The following is a 19715-nucleotide window of genomic DNA, read 5'->3' on the forward strand; positions in this document are numbered from 1 at the left end:
AAGAAGGACCCCAGCTGATGAGCAAAGTTGCACCCTTGCCAGGGCCTGGATTTCAGGCCATGTGGCCATCCTCATGACTCAGAGGAGGTGGGACTCGATGCTTGTGGGCGGAGGGGCTGGCGGGGTGCCGACTCTCCGCTGCTGAGATAAGCAGTTCCTCTCTGGCTGGCAACATGTGTCCCTAGTCCCCGGGGAGGGGGCCCAGCTTCCTCTCCAGAGGCCCCCCTCCTCCTGCCCCGTTGCTTGAAGGCTGTTCCCTGGAAGAAGCGCTGTCTACCCTGGGCTTCTGCTGCAGAAAACACTGGGTCTTCAATCTGGAGAAGGGACAAAGGGACTGACGGAGGCCAGGGAGGCGCCCGCAGACCCATCTCAGCTTGTGATATTCCACGTTCTTGGAGCCGTGAATCCAGCAAAAGTCGGGGCGGGGGGGGAAGATATTTTAATCAGAATCACCATCAGGTTAAAAACAATGTTCTCAAGTATGGCCACAGTGTGCTTGAAGTCGGTGGCTGGTAGGAACTTGTAAGAAAAAGAAACTGGTTCCTGTTTTCTTTTTCTTATAACTCAGCAGTGAGGACCGTGTAGGCCGCTGTTGACCAGAAATAAATGTCTAACTTGGATTTTGCACAATTGGGCCCTGCTCCACAGCACACTGCCTGCCCACTGGCTAGCCCGAGTCCTGCAAGCACAGCAGAGGGGTGCCGACCTGAGATGGCTACGGGGTCCCTCCAGGCCTGCCCTGGGAACCTGCTGGTTTGCAGGACCCCTGGTTAGCCAGCAGCCTCTCTTACTGCCTGTTCACTGTATTCCAGAACAAAAGCGCATCTAGTTTCTTTTTTTTTTCCTGGGGCATTTTATTCTTTTATTCCTTCTGCTTCCCCTCTTTCTTTCTCTTGTTTTTACAATCTCCTTGTAATGACTAATTGGCAGTGTTTCCCGGCTTTTTTTATGTTTCTCTTGCTCTGGTTACAAGTCGTACTAACCCAGCAGTATCCACAGGGACCAATAGACAGCCAACATTCCCAGTGATATACTGCGCTCCCTGTTCTTTAAAGTGTAGCACATTTACAGGGAAATGCACACGGCGCGGGGGCCCACTCCCGGGGTCGCTGGCGTTACGCTCGAGGTCCCCGCTCAACGCCCCGTGGGTGCGCCCCCTCCCCTCACAGCCCCTCCCTTCGCGCCCCCTCCCTTCGCCTCCCCCAGCTCCCCCTTTCCGCTCACCCGCTCTCCTGCGACCTCTCCCCGCATGGCCCCTCCCCGCGCGCACTCCTTCCCCATGCAACCACCTCCTAGCGCCCCCTCCCTGCGACCCCTCCCCGCGCGCCCCCTCCCCGTGCGCCCCCGCGGTCCCTCCTCCGCGCGCCGCGGTCCCTCCTCCTCTCGCCGCCTCTGTGCGCCCGCGGGGCCGCCTCGGTGCCCGTTTACTGCGCGCGGCAGCCACTCTGGAGCCGGCGCACATCTGGATGGAGTCAGGCCCAGCGCCCGGGCCGGCGCCCAGCCAGTCCCCACCCGCTGGATTTCCTGATGTAAACAGAGCAAGAACACAGCAACTCTGCTGAATGTGTCACGCGGCGCTCTTTATCTGCTTGGGGTCAAGACGGCGACTTAGAAAAACAGAAGCGTTGCTTTGAATTTAAACAGCTAAGAGCCAGAGCCTAGACTGGTCTGCAGGGGGGAGGGCGAAGGCCTCCAGACCCACCTCCCGCTTTTGTGCCTACTTGTTCCACTTTATGGTAATTTGGGGGCTAATTTCATTATCTACAGCCGAATTGGAAACAAGATGCTGTTTCTGCTAATGGTGCTGAAGGCGTGTATGACTTTCTGTGCAGTGGGTAGAACCTTCCACCCCGCTGCCCCCAGCCGCCCCCGCCGCTCTCAAAGCGCGTTATGACGCTGATTCTCGCAGCCGGAAGCCTCCTGCCCTGTTTCTGAGAGGGCCGCATCGCTCTCTGTCACCGAGCGCCGGCCAGGAGCGCCTTTCCTTCCTGGGTTCCCAGAAGGGCCCAGGCCGGGGCTGGAGGGTAGACTTCCAACCCCGCTCGGCGGGTGGACGTGCTTCCTTGGCCGGTTCTGGCCCGGTGGTCTGCGCTCGGGTGCCTGGCTGGCCCTCGTCTTTCCCTGGAGCTGGTGGTTCCTTCTCTCCTCTGGCAGGGAATAAGGGCTTAAGGATTTGGGGTTCTGAATATTCATCAGCTAGAAACCAGCCAGTTATAAACCAAAAGTCATTTTGAAAAGATGGTAAAGAGGGAAAATAGAAAATGATGGCGGAGCTTGTGTTGTTTTCACCAACAATTAACACGAAGTGTAGGCGGTTTCCACCTCAGTCCCAAACTGTTTCACCGCCGGGCCTGGAGATCTGGCCGGGGGCGTTGTCCTGGCCAGGGTTCCCTGGCCCCGAAGCCGGGACCTTTTTTTTTTTTTCAAACGTCCTTAAGTGGAACATAGAAGGAGCTGCGCTTGTCTGAGGGTAGGCTTGGCGGTGGGGATGGGGCAGGCTGACTGGGGCCGGTAGCGTTTCCGCAGAGCAGCTTCCGGGGGAATTTTGTCTAAACGTTTGAGGTCAATGGGCCCAGGCGGTGGCTGGACGTCAGGGCGGTGGCTGGACGTCAGGGCGCTGGAATGTTGAGGAGCCTCGGATGCATCACAGTGCTTTGAATAGGCTACCAGGGCACTGTTTCCTCCCACAGACTGTATCTTGATGAATTTGCCAGAAATTGGGCCAAGACTCACAGAGAAGACCGAGGTCCAATTTGGCAAGTTGGCTGTTAGTGGCTCTGCTTGGTGGTTTGGTTAAGAAGATGGAGCCAAAACCCAGAGTGAGAATGAGGTTCCTTTAGAGCCGCCAAAGGCAGACGTAAGGTTTGTCTGATTCGCCCCACCCTGTGCTCTCTTTACCTGTTGAAACGTTGATGGCAGGATTCTGCAGTGGCTTCCTGTGATGGAGGGGTCCTGCCTTTCAGAGGTCTGGCCGCGAGTGCGGGACTTCTCAGTTTATTCATAAAACAATTGCTTCTCCCTTTTCACACATAAGATTTTTACCGAAGTTTCAGGGGACAGACAGGAGGTTCCAAAGAGAAGAGACCAGCGTGGCCCCTCTCTTGCTTACTTATTCCAGCCTCAGTTTGCCCATCTCTAACGGATAAGGAAATCTCCTCCAGGTTAGCGGATGTTACCGTCGGTGATGCGTGTGAGGTCACTGCCTGTTAACCAGGGTTACTACACATGGGTTTGTAAGAAAGGCTTTTATGTTGCAGTTGGGTTTAGTGGTTCTGAATTTTTGTTAGTTCCTATTTATTATAGACACGAGGACTTGGGAAGACTTTCTGACCTTACGTCCTCCATTCCACACACTCACCTTGTGTTTTCCAGGAGCTCCTTGATTTAATGATGGAACAAAGCATTTGAAATCAGGAGCGCACCACATTTTCCTGCTGTGCTCAGGGGCCAGCAGGAACCTGTGTGTGTGTGTGTGTGTGCGCACGTGTGTGTGCACAACACTGGCCCTATCACAGCTGTTTTACTTTAATTGAAACTTTTATTAAGGAGGCTGCAGATTCACATGTGGTTGAGAGGGCTGTGTACTCTTTACCCAGTTTCCCCCAATGGTAACATTTTGCAAAGCCACGGAAGGATGCTCAGCCAGGACATTGATATTGACACAACTCACTCACCTCAATCCGGTGACTTGCACTCAGTGTGTGTCTATTTGTTCCACACATAGCTGTATCCATGTGTGGGTCGTGTGGGCACCACTGCAGTCCAGACACTAAAACAGTTCCACCAACACAGGGTCCCTCTGTGGCCTTTTGTGGCCACATGCCCCCCTCCTCCCGTCCCAGTTCTTGGCAACCACCAATCTGTCCTCTGTTTCTAAAATTCTACCCTATGCATGGTCCTTTGGGGACTGTTTTTCTTGCTTAGCATAATTCTTTGGAGATTCATCCAAATTGTTACACGTATTAGTAGTTTGTTCCTTTTTATTGCTGAAAAGTATTCCGTGGTATGACTTTTCTGCAGTTTTTATCCATTCACCTGCTGAATGACATCTGGGCTGATTCTAGTTTTAGGCTATTACAGGTAAACCTGCCATATTATTTGTGTACAGGTTTCTGTGTGAATGTTAGTTTTCATTTCTCTGCTACAAATGTCCAAAAGGACCATTGATGATTTGTATGGTAGTTTAATGCTTAGTTTCAAAGAAACTGCCAAATTGTCCTCAAGACTGGCTGTGCCATTTTACCTTCCAGCCAGCAATGTATGAATGACCCAGTTTCTCCACATCCTGTGCCAACTGTTGAGTGTTCTCATAAGTGTATAGTGGCCTCATTAAGGCTTAAATGTTCATTTCCTTAATGCTCAATGATGTTGACTATTTTTCCCTCATGCTTGTTTGCCATGTATGTATGTTCTTCAGTGAAATATCACTATGCTTCATGCTCATTTTCCGATTGCATTGTTATTTTTTTTACTGTTAAGTTTTGAAAGTTCTTTCCATATTCTAGATACTGGTCCTTTGTCGCATGCTGGATTTGCCAACACCTCTTCTCCATCTGTAGCTCATCTTTTCATTCTCTTCACATAGACTTTCACAGAGCAAAAGGTTTTAATTTTGATGAGGTCCAATGTATCGGATTTTCCTTGTATGGGAGTGCTTTTGGTGTCAAGTCTAAGAACTCGTTGTTTAACCTTCGAGACTGAGGATTTCTTCTGCGTCCTTTTTATGAAAGGTTTGTAGTTGTACATTTTACACTCAAGCCTATGACCTAGTTTGAATTAACTTATATATAAGACGTGTAGGGTGAGTCCCCTCCCCTCCTGTCCAGTTTCATCAGAACCACTTCTTGAGAAGGCTTGCTTCCTTCTCGGAGTCACTTCTGCACCTTTGTCAAACCTCAGCTGAGAATATTTATCTGGCTGTTTCTGGGCTCTTCTGTTCCTTAGATCCATGTATCTGTCTTACTGTCTCCCAATAGGACTCTTTGTGATTACTGTAGCTGTGTTATATGACTTGACGTCAGATTAACTGTTTCCTCCCACCTTACTCTTCTTTTTCAAGTGATTTTACGTTTGTGCCTTTCCATAACAATTTTAGAATTAACTTGTCTATCTACAAAAAGTGTTGCTAAATTTGGATAGGAATTGAGTTAAACCTATAGATTCATTTGGGACTTGACATTTTTATGATGTTGAATTTTCCAGTCCATGAATGTGGTATGCCACAATGTTTGTTTGTCTTCTTTCATTAGCACTTTGTTTCATTAGCATACACGTTGTAATTTTTAGCGTACACTTTCTGTACATGTTTTGTTACATGTATATAAAAGTATTATGTTTTCTTTGTAGTGATTACAAATGGTTATTTGTTTTGAATTTAGTAATTTAATGTTCATTGTTAGTATGTAGAAATGTTATTGATTTTTGTGAGCTGATCTTGTATCTTGTGACCTTGCTATACTTACTTTTTGCTTCTATGATTTTTTTTTTGTAGATTCTTTTGGACTTCTACAATAGACAATCATGTCATCTACAAATATAGTTTAACTTCTTCCTAATATCTTTTATTTTCCTTGCCACTGCAGTGGCAGAACTTCCAGTGCCATATTGAATGACAGAGGTAGAGCCTTGCCTTGTTCTTGATTTTAGTGGGAAAGCACACATCCTTTCACCATGAAGAATGATCGTAGCTGTAGATGCTAGATGCTCTTTGTCAAGTTGAGATCATTTCCCTCTCTTGCTGATTTCCCTTTATTATTATTTTTTTTTTATCATAAATGAGTGTAGTGTGTTTGTTGCTCTGTTGTGTCTAGCTCTTTGTGATGCCACAGACTATAGCGTACCAAACTCCTCTGTCCCTGGGATTCTCCAGGCAAAGATACTGGAGTGGGTTGCCATTCCCTTCTCCAGGGGATCTTCCTGAGCCAGGGATCGAAAGTGGGTCTCCTGCATTGCAGGCAGATTTTTTACCATCTGAGCCACCAGGGAAGCCCTAAATGAGTGTAATGTTTTATCAAATGCTTTCTCTGCATCAAATAATAGGATTGTTTTCTTTTGCTTTTTGATGTAGAGGAACTAAAAAGCCTCTTGATGAAAGTGAAAGAGGAGAGTGAAAAAGTTGACTTAAAGCTCAACATTCAGAAAACTAAGATCATGGCATCTGGTCCCATCACTTCATGGGAAATAGATGGGGAAACAGTGGAAACAGTGTCAGACTTTATTTTTCTGGGCTCCAAAATCACTGCAGATGGTGATTTCAGCCGTGAAAGTAAAAGACGCTTACTCCTTGGAAGGAAAGTTATGACCAACCTAGATAGCATATTCAAAAGCAGAGACATTGCTTTGCCAACAAAGGTCCATCTAGTCAAGGCTATGGTTTTTCCAGTGGTCATGTATGGATGTGAGAGTTGGACTGTGAAGAAGGCTGAGCGCCGAAGAATTGATGCTTTTGAACTGTGGTGTTGGAGAAGACTCTTGAGAATCCCTTGGACTGCAAGGAGATCCAACCAGTCCATTCTGAAGGAGATCAGCCCTGGGATTTCTTTGGAAGGAATGATGCTAAAGCTGAAACTCCAGTACTTTGGCCACCTCATGCGAAGACTCTGATGCCGGGAGGGATTGGGGGCAAGAGGAGAAGGGGACGACAGAGGATGAGATGGCTGGATGGCATTGCTGCCTCGATGGACATGAGTCTGAGTGAACTCCGGGAGTTGGTGATGGACAGGGAGGCCTGGCGTGCTGCGATTCATGGGGTCGCAAAGAGTCGGACATGACTGAGTGTCTGAACTGAACTGAACTGATGGTAGAATATATTGATTGATTTTCAAATACTGACTAGCCTTGCATATTTGGAATAATCCCAGTTGGTCACTTTGTATCGTTCTTTCTATACACTATTGGATTTAATTTACTAATATTTCTGAGGATTTTGTGTCTAGGTTCATTATTTATATTGATCGATAGTCTTATATCACTGTCTTTGTCTAGTTTTGGTTTCAAGATAGTACTGACATCAGAAAATGAGTTGGAAGTGTTTCTTCCTTTTTCATTATCTGGAAGAGATTATATAAGATTAGTTTTAAACTTTTCTCTTGTAATTTTCTTTGATCTGAAGTCTACATTATTAGCTATTAATAGAGTTATTACTCCTTATTTTTTTAAAAAATAATGTTTATATATTTATTTCCGTATTTTTTGCTTTCAACATGCCTGTGTCATTACATAAGAAGAGAGATTGTTTTGGTAAAAGCAATGTACATTTGGAGCATGTTTATTTTTCCAGTCTGTTAATCTGTATCTTTTGATTAATGTATTTGGACAATTTGCATTTAAGGTGGTTTCCTGGTATGTTAGTGCTTAAAAGGACTGTTTTATTATTTGTTTTCTCCAGCTCTTGATCCTGTATTTCTTTGCATTTTTCCTGGTACATTAGCACTATTTTAGGATTCCCAAAGTGATTTATCATTATTTTAGTGTGTGTCTAAAGGTTTTGTAGTGGCTGCTCTGGGTACCCAGATATACATATGTGACTTGTAACACTTAACTGGTATCAATGTTTTACTGTTTTCAGGAGTGAAAACTTCACATCCATTTAGTTGCTTTTTCCTTCCTTGCTTTTAAATAATTTGCTCTTATGAATTAGAACGTGTTATGATTTCTGGTTTATCATTGAATGTAACTGATAAAACTTGAGAGCAGGATAGTCTGTTGTGTGTGCCCATTTCTAATCTTTCTGTTGCTCCTTCTTCCTTCCCAGTTCTTCCTTCTATCATTCCCTGTCTGCTTGAAGGAGCTTGTTTAGTAGATCTGTAAGGGTAGGCCTGTTGTTCAGTTGCTAAGTCAGGTCTGACTGTTTTCGACCCCCTGGACTACTATTAACTGATTCATGAATGTTTCCCTTTCTGCGAAGTTTGTTTGAACTTGGTACCGTGCTTGCCTGTTTAGCATCCAGGCTTTTTTCATAGAGGCAAAAACATGCTTCTGGGTGGGTGCCTTTACTTTCATATTACAGCTCTGTTTTAATTTAATGGCCCGACACCCCGGGGCTATGATGGTTGTGTTACCTGCACTTCCCAACAATGTCGATGTTCAGAGAAGATTAACTGGAAATTTGCTGTGAGTTTCAATCTATTGTTTCAAAAGAAATTCATGTTTACAGCAAATTGCTTTTAAAAAGTCACTGATGAAATTCCTATTTGCCATTCAGGGAAAGACCTGAAGAAAAATTAGTGCATTGTGTTAAGAATTACCTTTTGCGGTGTCTACTGAACAGCTGTTAGGATAGAATTCATTTTGCCTCCCCAGTTTTTACTTTAGTATTAATTTTCAGTTATACAAGAGTCTTGAAGCAGATGATGCTTTTGGTTAAGCAATTCATGGGTCAGTGACCTGTTAAGTAATTTGTCTCTGAATCTTCAGTTACTTCAGTAACATTTCTGCCAATTCTGAGAAGGCTATTTAAACCAGTTAGTTTTTCTCTGAACTATCAGACTTAAAATTGCTGTAAATGAATGTTGCTTTTTACTCATATGAATGGAACCTGCCTTAAAACCCTCAACTGGTATCCACAATGTGATGTCCTGCGCGCGTGCACAGGACTCCAGACAGTGTCTCTATAAATGTGTTTTATTTTAAAAAAGCTGGAGACTTTTTCACTTATGGAGTTGTTTCCATGTTGTTACTGAAAGAAAATTCAGAGTAAGGCATTTCTTGAAAAACTAATGCTGGAACTGTATTAGTGATTTAGATAACTTCCCAAATAACTCAAAATGTTTTACAATATTTCTTTACCTGACTTTTTTTCCCACTAGAAAAATCAAGGCCATTGATCCTACAGAGAGACACCTCAGAGATCTCATGGGTTTGGTTCTAGGCGTCCCAATGAAGCAAATACCACGATACAATGAGGCACCCACGTGTTTCGGTTTCCCAGTGAATATAAAAGTTGTTTATTCTATATTGTAGTCTATTAAGTGTGCAACACTAGTACATCTGAAAGAACAATGTGTGTAGCTTAATTTAAACATACCTTCTTGGTAAAAAATGCTCACCATGAGCTGACAATACAGAGTGGCTGTAAATCTTCAATTTGGAAAAAACATAGCATCTTCCTTCGAGGCACAAAGAAAGTGCACTCGTGGTTCTTTCGTCCAGGTGGGACACGCCCATAACCTGGACATTCCATCCCGGTGGTGCAGACACACCGCGGTGAATTTCAGAGACACAGGAGAACCAGGAAAAGCGATTTAGGGCTGGCTGTCTAATGGTACTGCACGGTGGCTGCTGTGAGAGGCTTAGTCGGCCAGACAAGAGGCCTGAGGTCAGATTAGAGATGGAAGACATGTGTATTAACTTGGCCTTGAGGCCCCAGACAATGAGGAAGAGGTCCCATGGGTCAATTTCTGGGTGTATCTCTGTCAAAAGATATTTTTCATGAAAAGGTGAAAGCAAGATTCTCGTAGTGATGTAAACATCAACCCGAGTTGAAGATTTTGTCTTACTCTTTAACCACTGAGGGAACCAGGCAGGTGTTAAAAATGGTCCAAAGGAAAGGTGAAAAGCACAAGTTTATTTGGAGTAAGTTTGTGTAGGCAAAACTGATTTTTCTGCAGGAACAGTGAACTCTACTGAAATTCCACAGGACAGCTGCAGTTTGCATACCCACCCTTCTCCGCAGTTTATGAAGAGATGTAAAATAGCTGGCTGACAGCAAGCCAGGTGAAAAGTCAGGCTGTTTGGAGGGGTGTGCTGTGGACTTGCAGCGTTGTCATCAAAGAACATTTTTTCCTCTCGTGTCTGGGTTCATTCTGCTGGTCTACACTCAACCTGCCCCCCGCCCCCGCTCCGCCCTGCCAAAAAAAAAGTGAATTGAACCAGAGAAGGGAGCACAAGACAATCCTTCTGCTCCCTGGGAACAAACCAAACGAGTGAATATACATATTACATTGGAATGTGAGTTACAGTGGAGTGGGCATTCCGTTCTCAGTTATGCCATTTTATTGCTCTGCCAGCGAGACTCTTTCAAGCCCAGTGAGTGACTGAATGAATCCTGCCTGGTGCAGGAAGATAGAATCTGCCAATCAGAAAGTAACAAAGAAGTAGATAAAAGAAAGTGAGGGACTGAACTGAAAAGACAGTAACAGAAGTAGATAAGAGTCACAACGTCACATCCTGCAGAAGAAGAGTATGGACCACAGTATCTTTTCACTCGCCTTCTGATTGCAGAGTCTTCCTCCCTCCTCTCAGAACAGTGTCCTGCTGGCCCCTGTGGACGGTGGGGGAGGTGGACGCCCGCAGTGGAGGAAGGGACTTCACACCCTGGCTTTGCTGCCAACAAGCCACGAGTCTGGGCAACTGGCGGCTCGCTAAAGGCAGGTCAGACGGGTCATCTCTGAAAGGGGGCGTGTTCTGCCCCTCTGGTGAGGATTCAGAATGTCTTTCCTAAGCACCAGTGAAAACTAAACAAGGCCACAGATGTAAAGCTTGGACATGAGATGCCCGGTAGATGATGTCAGGGCCTCCTGGTTGGTGGTGTTACTGGTGACTCAGCGGCTTCCCACAGGGCCTGCGGCCGGGAGGAGAGAGGATGCTCATCCCACCCCTCCCACGGGTGCCCCGCTGTACCTGAGCAGGGGACGGGGAAGGGCCCTTGGGGGTCTGTTTGGGACCATTTACTGGAGGAAGATGTGGCCCGCCTGTTGGTGACCGAAGCCTTGTAAACACTCCTGCAGCCCGGGAGATGGGGGAACGTGTGACTCCTGGAGTCTCCCTGTTGTCACGATGAGATGACGTGTCGGTTTCATTTCAGACTCTTCTGAAGGAGACTGAGCCGAACATTCAGGGCCTGCAGGCTGGTGGAAAGGTGAGTGGGGCAACCCTGGCTTCCCTGCATCCATAGAACTCAGGGTAGAGTCTCGTGGCCAAGCTCGGAGAAGCCCCGGGCGGCTGAGAACAAGCCTCCTGCTCATCCCGGCCTGGCTCGGCGAGCTCCGGGGGAGGCAGAAGGGCAGCTGGTCCTCGGGGTGTCCCTGGGGAGCTGGCAACACTCCTGTTTCAATGTGTACCCCCAAGGCTTGGGGCCAAACCTAAGGAGGAAGAGCTTCTCCCCTTTGGCCTCAGCCCAGCCTGTGGTCAGAGATGTTGCTCCTGGTGTGAAGGACACACAGCCGTGGTTTCTGGACCTGGTGGCCTTGGGCTGAGGGCTGATGCGAGAGTAGGGGTGCCTGGGCTGGCAAGGCGGGCAGAGCCCCGTGTCTATCCAGAAGGAGGGCTGTGCCAGCGAGGCAACCCTGGATTTAAACTCGGGGACCAAGGTCCAGCTGTGGCCACCTGCTTGAGTGTCCTTTCTAGTGAACCCTGCCCTGCATGCTTGGCCATTCTCTCTGTGGTTTCCTTGTGTGTGGAGGGGGTTGACATCGGGAAAGATTGAAGGCAAAAGGAGAAGCGGGTGGCACAGCATGAGATGTTTAGATAGCATCACTAACTCAATGAACATGAATTTGAACAAACTCCAAGAGACAGTGGAGGAGAGAGGAGCCTAGCATGCTGCAGTCCATGGGATTGCAAAGGGTTGGACATGACTTTGTGACTGAGCAACAACAACAACAGCTGAGACAGTGAACCGAGCCCGGTGAGCATGCGAGTCCTGGGTGTGGACCGAGCCCCTCACTGCCTGACCCCACTGAAACAAGGAATTAGGGGGGAAATTTGTGAAATTACCTGGCACTGAGCAAGTGCTCAATGGAATTGAATTAATTTTTTTGACTTTGCCAATGCCCAGTGTTGATATGAGTTCTTCTAGAAATTCAGTTCTGAATTCCTAATAAATAGGACGTTTATCATTTTATCTATTGTATTGTTGTCCAGTTGCCCAGTTGTGTCCAACTCTGCAAGCCTGTGGACTGCAGCATGCCAGGCTTCCCTGTCCCCCACTATCGGAGTTTGCCCAGGTTCATGTCCGTTGCATCGGTGATGCCATCCAGCCATCTCACCTATCATATTATTTGTAAATTACTAACAACCAGTTCTTCCTTGAGAACCTCTGCCCACGCTCTGCCGAGACACAGAGCTGGAACCGGCACGACTTTGTGTTCCTCCTGATTGCAGAGCATGGTTTTATTTTTCCAGGAATGTCTTGCTCAAGCAAATGGCCTGACTGTTCCTCCTGGGAACTTCCGTGGAAGCATCCACACTCACACCGAGAGTCAGGCATCGCTCACTGAAAAGTCTGGTTCTCTGGACTGTGCAGTCAGGGTCCTCACCGGCCCTGCTCCCCCAGCCTCAGCTCTGGCCTGTCAGCTGGTCGAGTCTGCGGCATTTGGAGCAGGTATGATGTACTCTCCACATGCTGGATGGTTCAGAGAAGTTGCAAGATCTAGAATTTGAAAAAGTCTGGATTTTGCATTTTACATCTTAAACTATTGTTGCAATTCTGGATTAAGATTTATATATTTGAAAATATTTCAGCTTCTTGAGCTCCTTCTAAAGTAAGTGCGGCATTTTTTTCAAAGTTCAACATACACCTATTCTGTTTTTTAAGAAGTAGCCTCTAGCCGTTGACTGGCCACTGACGGATGAATCCCTCATGGTCTGTAGTCCTCACAGCCCCTGACGGGGTGTTGTCTTCAGTCGCACCTGGAGACCCTGCCCTCTGGACAAAGGCCTCCCTGGACAGGACGGGCCAGCCCTCCCATCTCCTCTGCCTCCTCCACAGACACGTCCTGGGCCCGGGTCTCCAGGGGCTGTGGGCTGCCAGCCCTGGGCAGTCAGAAGCTCTATGGGCTGGTCGGGGTCTCCTCTCCTGACCTCCAACGGCCCCCTTGCTGGCACCCCATCTTCCTGGTGGCGGTGAGAGGCTGTGAGCCTCAGCTCCCGAAGGGAGGGAGGGCACCGTCTCCTCTTTGCGAGCGTTCTCAGGCTTCGCGAGGCTTTCTCAGAAGCTCTGTGGCTGCGGCCCTTTCTTGGGCCAGCGGCCTCGGGCAGGGTGTGCAGGTGTCCCGTGTCCCCTGCCTGGAGTCAGGAAGTTTCCCTCAGGAGGTCCTCAGCGAGGTCGCCCAGTCCTTCTCCTTGTGGCTTCTCTCAGAGAAACGCTGCATTTTGGTGCCAGAGAACCTCTGCTGGTTCCTCTGGGTGCCCCGGGGAGGGGGGACTGAGATCCTGGGTGTCCGCCTGAGGTGACCTGGTTTTGGGAAATGCATTCAGCTCCCGCTCAAGTGGCCTTTCTTACAACCGTGAAGGCATCCATGTGCCCTTCCTGCCTCTCTGTCTGTCTCTCTGACTCTGTCTTTCTCTGCTCTGTCTCTGTCTGCTTCTCTCTCTGTCTTGCTGTTCTCTCTCTGTCTCTGTCTCCCGTTCATCTCTGTCTCCGTGCTTCCGGAGCCGTGTGCCCTGGAGGCAGTTATCAGGAGCTCTGCTCAAGGACATCTGAGTCTTAGGAAAGCAGGCCCTTCTCACCCATCCAGAGCCTCATCTGGGTCACATAACTTTTCGTTGGGCCTTGGCCAGAGATCACTTTTATTGGGAATAAGTTATTACTGCTAAGTACTGCTTTCCTAATCCTTCTGGATATTTAAGAATCTTCATCAGAAGCAAGTGGGCACTAGTAACTTTTGGTCTTTTCTAAATAAAATAACTTTGTCCAGGTGTAGCAAGTATTTATTTCAATATCAGGACAAGCTTTCATTGTGTTATTTACAATTCACTTATTTGCAGGTGATGGCTGGCAGGGGCGTGTTACTAAGTCATGTATGGAAAATGTCCCCATGTTTCGGGACAGAGGTGATTTCCACACTCTGGGTGGCAGAGTCAGGAGTTTGGAGATGGGGTGCCCCCAGTGGTCCTCCCTGGGCTCCAGGGGGTGTGATTTGGGGCCATGTGAGTAAACCAGGTGTGACCGTATATCGCAGAGGGTGTGTCCACCCAGCGAAAACAAATCTCTGTTTTGGGAACATCCTAAGTTATAGAAATCCCGTGACATTGAAAGAGAATAAAAATTCTTTAAAAATCTTAAATTGAAATATATTTCTTCCAAATAACATCTTGCATGATATCATCTAAACATTTTGGTTCAGGTTGTTCTTTGTGATGGAATTAACTTTATATTTTAAAATTAGTGGTTTTCTCTGGATCCCCTTCTTCCAGGTCATGGTATCATCGCTTTGATTTCTGTAGAATTTCAGAATTTCTAAGAATCTTCATTTCAGATCCAGGAGTTCTAGTTTCCTTCTTATAGAACAAAACAGCATTTGATAGACTTTTAAAGAATCTACTACTCATGGGATTCTCCAGGAAAGCATACTGGAGTGGGCTGCCATTTCCTACTCCAGGGGAACTTCCCCACCCAGGGATTGAACCCACGCCTCTTGTACCTCCTGCATTGGCAGGTGGGCTCTTTACCACTGAGCCTCCTGGGAAGCCCCTTGTCCTCACAAGCACATTCTTCTACCTTGAGTTACGTAGCTGGGTTGGAGGATGCAGAACCCCCAGGCCTGCTGTGCCCAGGGGTCACCCCTTCAGGGTAGGGTCAGAGGCCTGTCTGCTTTCCTCCCACCCCCGGGAGATTAGATTTGGTGTCTGGCCAAATCGTTGGCTAGAAATCTTGAACAACAGGGCCTTTGCACTAACTGCCAAGTGTGTGGTCTTCCCAGCAAATTTTAATGGACTTAACATGACTCTCACACCCCAGATGCCCTGCTGAGAGGAGAGTCTGGTTCATCAGTGGACACGTTGAATCAGAGGGGCTCTTTCAGCAGCCTTGGTTCATCAGCACACGTGTGGGGTCAGATGCAGCAAGACTGAGCAGTCTTGGCAGTGAAAGTGAAAGTCTCTCAGTCGTGTCTGACTCTGTGACCCCATGGACTTTACTGTCCATGGAATTCTCCAGGCCAGAATACTGGAGTGGGTTGCCTTTATCTTCTCCAGGGGATCTTCCCAACCCAGGGATCGAACCCAGGTCTCCTGCATTACAGGCAGATTCTTAACCAACTGAGCCACAAAAGCGTGGAGTTGGAGGTCTGACAATGCTGGGTGCTGGGATCTGCTGTGGTCTCTTCCCTTCGAGAGGCACTCCCACCCCCCACCCGCCCTGGGGACCACAGGCTGAACTTCCTGGGCTGTGCCCTGCACAGGGGAAGAAAGGCCAAGAGAGGCCAACCTGGCTGCCCTAAGCGCTGTCCCCCGTTGGTGGCCAGTGGCTCTCTGGGCGGGGCTGGCACCTGGAAATCCGAGGACGGCCAGGCGGGTGCGGCCGGGACTTCTGTCTGGGAGGACACAGCAATGGGTGTGACTTTCGGGCTCTGGACAGAGCAGAGAGAGGAGAGCGTGGCGGGCAGGAGCTCAGGACCAAACGGGAAGGAAGGATGTGCTTGTCAGCCCCCCTTGCAGTATGGACTGCATCTGTGCGTCTGAGCAGGGGGCTGACAAACAGCCCATTGTGCCAGGATGGGGTTAAGTCACCCGGGCAGCTGACTCGGCTTCAGCTTGGAAATGGCATTTCTCACCTCCTCCACACTGGTCTTTTCAGTTGCTTGCCAAGTTGAAGGGGGGAAAAAAATCCCTTAATTCTGGTTAGAAGTGTTTCAAACGTTACATAAAGAGGCACTTGGCTGGTTAACTGGCTCAGTTCTGCCTGGGTTTCGTCTCAGGAAGCATTTAAGCTCACTCCCCAGGACTGCACCCCTAGTAAACACCCTGCTTTAAGGGCCCTCCGCACACGTAGGCTCATTGTTCCTCCTGAGAACCACCAGTTTATAAAAATCACAAACACATTGTGTTTGCTGGAATATCCTAGTCTATGTTTGAAAAGGTGTAATACATTCCAGTTTGAAAACTCAAGTTCTCTAAGATGCTTCTTTTCCTGTAGGTTCTGCACTTTGGCCTCAAGAGAGGCTCAGTCACGTGGGCACGTGGAGAGCCAGCTTGCCCACGTGGTGTGGCACTCTGCATCTGATACATTAGGGGTTTTCATTCATCAGTGAAATTAGGAAATACCGTGACACTTTCTAATGTTCTCACTAGCTCACTTTTTTTTTTTTTTTTTTTTGCTGCATATTTATAATCGTGTAGACAGGACAAGTTCCAGTCTCCACTAACCACCTAGAGAGGATGTTGAGATTTTAAGCTGTAGAAGTTGCTCTTGGTTTAGCCAGGTTCTTGCAGTCAGAGGCAGTGCTGTGTGCCCTGTTCTGATGGGCTCAGGGGGTGTCATGGCCATGGGTCTCTGTGCTTGGTGGTGGGAACACAGCTCCACACCTGGTCTCAGAGCACAGGTGAAGATGTTCTCCCCGTCATGGGGGTAGTCCCTGGGGACAAGGTGCTGGGGTGAACCCGGCCGTGTTGGGGGTCCTCTTCAGCCACTGGTGCTTCGAGTTTGGAGTAGAACCTGCTCCCTGGTGGGCAGGTGGTGCCATGCAGGATTGTTGTGAAAATCCAGTTCCTTCTGATATTCCTCTCCCTCCCCTCCCCTCCCTCTCCCCTCTTCTCCTCCTCTCCTCTCCCTCTTTCCTCCCCTCCCCCTCCTCTTCCCCTCACCCTCCCATTCAGGAGTTTATTCTAACTCATTTTCTTGCTCTTTCATTTCAGGCATGATTTGTTTCCTTAGGAATTCCTTCTATAGTACTTGGAGCTTTGTGGATAAAGCACCAGTCAGAGCCGCCCTGTGGAAATGGAGCAAAGGTAATTAAAGACACACGAGTGTGCGCTCTTTCCTTTGGAGACTGAGTCCTGCAGGCCCTGCTCTAGATCTGTGTGCTCGGCTGTGACGTGGGATGTTAGCGGAGGCACTGCAGGGCCTTCAGAGTGTCGGGTCTGGGCTGGGCCTGGGTGGGTGGATGGACCCCCGCACCGGTGTCCTGTCAGTTCAGATGAACTGTTCAGTCCTGGTCCCAGATCCCGGCTCTTCAAAGCCCAGGGTCGGGTTACGTTTTATAAGAAGAAAGTCAGATTCAAAGACTGGCAGAAGATAACCTAGTCTTAACTCAGAGACACTCACAGACGTGCTTTTGATATTTATGTGCTGTATTTTCACAGCACTTTCTATAGGTCGGGACTTAAACCTGGGAGGGTTCCCGCTTGAGCCAGCCTGGATTCCATCCGGTCACAGGCTTAGTCTCTTGGCCTCAGGGTCCACGGCCGGGACCCTCAGCTTGGAGCCCAGCCCTCATGGGAGCCGCTGCAGGGCCTGTGAGCTAGGCCCTCTGGGTAGAGGCATCTGACGTGCTGCCTTCACTGAGCCTCTGGCCCAGCCACTTCACCGTGGACAGGACACTGTGCTGTGGTCCCAGGGTTCCCAGGGTGCACCTTGTCCAGTTCGAAGGTCCAGACTGCAGCCTACCCTGTCCCTTTGGATCCCTGAGCATGCAGCGGGCCTGGACCCTGTTGTCTGGCTTCTTCCTGAGAAGCCCAGGCGTTTCCCAGAGCACTTGCTGTGAGGAGCTGCCCCACTTGGGCGGCCTTGAGCTGGGCACAGAGCTGGGGAGGCCTGGGCGAGGGAGGGGCCAGGCAGCCTGCCGAACCCCTCCTCCTGCAGGCCCAGCCGGGCTCTGATGTCCATGGGGACGCTGCCCCCCTCCCCCAACCCCCGCCCTCATTAGGGAAATGACTGTTTTCCTTGCATTCCAGGCTCTGCCGTTCATGTGAGCCTTTGGGAATCTGTGGGGACAGTGGCAGATGGGGCTGAGGGCGGGGGGAGGAGAGTTGAGGGAGTAAGTAAGTGTCAAGGAATTCATTGTCTGCGCTCCACCTGTTGCTGCTCTGGTCCCAATCAACCTGCTCGCCAGGCTGGAGCCAGCGGACATCTGGAAACACTGCTCTGTTTATAAACTTGGCATGGAGCAGCGCTCGCGGCCTGACCTCCCACACGAATCTGGAAACAATTAGAGAAGATGATAGGCAGGCCCAAGAACGCTCCAGGGAGGAGGAGCCTGCAGGGGAGGGGTGCCCGGGGAACCCGCGGGGGGTGCGGGAACCGTCCTCGGGTGTGAGGAGCTGGGGTCTGGGAGGGAGGCCCGGGTAGGGGAAGGGCGCCCGGGGAGGGGGTAGGGAGCCAGGGTGGGTGAGGGGGCCAGAGATCTGGTGGGGGAGTGGGGTACGGGGAGAAACGAGGGTTGGGGAGACCTTGGGAGGCCTGGACTCCAGGGAGGTCTGGATGGGACCCCGGGTAGGGTGTTTGCAGCCCCAAGCGGCACCCCCACCCTGGCCCCCAGCCTGCCCTCACTGTGAGCTCAGGACCAGTCCATCATGGACACAGAGAATCCAGGCCTTTCTGGTCCCTGTAAGAAAAACATCACACAGTCTCAGCTCATTTTTTTTAGTTTCGGAAACACATTCTTGAAAAGCACTTTTTAACCACAGGAAGTTTAAGCAATGTGCCATTTTCCCGCAGAAAAACTAAGAGATACTTGAAGTGCAGGGGGCAGTTCTCTAAACAGGGCAACCCTGGCGGCCCGGTGCTGGGCCCTGTGGGGTTGGACCCTGTGGCACTGGGCCCTGGCAGACAGATGAGTGCCTCGCTCTGAGCTCCAGAGCCAATTTAAGCCAGAGTCTGCAGCCGCAGGAGGTGAATGAGTCTCGTCCTCTTCACTCAAGAAACACTTTTTTCTCTTTCTCCGCAGAGTTGAAATGTGATTCCCAACCTGGAGTGGATGCTCTTTTCACGCTCAGCTAGGTCTCTAACTCCTGAAATATTAATCTGTAAGAGCTGCTGGCAAACCAATCATTGGCACAATTAACAAGCTCCTGGTTGGCCACATAGCCTTGAGGAAGGGAGGTCCCAGGGGTGGGGGTCAGCTGAGCCACTGGGAAGGTGGCCTCCCCCAGGCCTTGGTCCCACTCTGCCTGGTCTCCAGGATCAACCCGAGTGTGTTTGCTAAGATTTCTGAAAGTTGCTCCAGCCACGATCACACGTCACGTGTCAGCTCACATCCGGGCACTCTCTACTCTCTGAGCACAGAACTTCGAGGCCCAGCCTGGTCCCACCATCCACCCCCTGCGCCTTTCTTCTTTGCATACATGTGTCCTTTATACTCCCTGCTTCTTATGCACTGGTTTCCATTTAGGACATAGGACAAGTACCATCCAGGGACGTGAAAAATCCAGCCTGAGGCCCCAAACAGAGTGGGTCCTGCTCTCTGGGCAGATCCAGAGCCCCTGGAGATGAAAACCTCGTAAGCCAACTGTGGACTCGGTGCTTTGCTGCAAGAGGATTCATTTGAGCTATAATAAAAAGTAGTGTGTTTATTTAACCCCTGTAAGCTGATCTCCTTGGTCTTCATGAACTGGCTGGGCAGCTAAGGACCCACATTCCTTCCACAGTTAATAAAACTTCATATTTTTCTCTGTATTCATAAATTTAATTGCACTCAGACCCACTTAATCTACATTAGTTTTTGAAACTTTACCTAGATTAAAAAAACACAAGCACTCCTATCCCTCCCCCCGACCCTCCCTGCAACATGCAGCATAATCATCATCTTTAAGTTAGACGATATAAATTGGAAATTTTACTGGTTTTGCCCTTAGGAAATCATCTCCCATCTTTACAATCTTCTGACCTGGGGATTGTAGCGATGTAAAGTGACTTGGTTACAATTCTTCCTAAAATAATACACTTAATACTTTAAGTGCTTCTATTTGTTCAACTGGATTAAAACCCCCCAAACAAAAGCAACAATAAAATCCCCACCAAGCCAGATCTAACGGACTTCACCCAGGACCTCTGTAAG

At 49.0% G+C, this 19715-nt stretch overlaps 1 long non-coding RNA gene across 2 annotated transcripts; it reads left to right on the forward strand.

Moving 5' to 3' along the window:
- Positions 1-1467: 1467 nt before the first annotated feature.
- Positions 1468-19288, forward strand: LOC129626670 (uncharacterized). 2 transcript variants are annotated; one of them, XR_008702140.1, is made up of 5 exons: positions 1468-1736; positions 10805-10858; positions 16576-16668; positions 18606-18684; positions 19050-19288. It is a non-coding gene; the product is annotated as an uncharacterized LOC129626670 (long non-coding RNA). The 2 variants fall into 2 exon arrangements; XR_008702139.1 differs by lacking the exon at positions 1468-1736 and having other exon boundaries at positions 10408-10858.
- The last annotated feature ends 427 nt before the right edge of the window (positions 19289-19715 follow it).

The sequence above is a fragment of the Bubalus kerabau genome, chromosome 14 (assembly GCF_029407905.1).
Source record: "Bubalus kerabau isolate K-KA32 ecotype Philippines breed swamp buffalo chromosome 14, PCC_UOA_SB_1v2, whole genome shotgun sequence".
NCBI classification, from domain to species: Eukaryota; Metazoa; Chordata; class Mammalia; order Artiodactyla; family Bovidae; genus Bubalus; species Bubalus kerabau.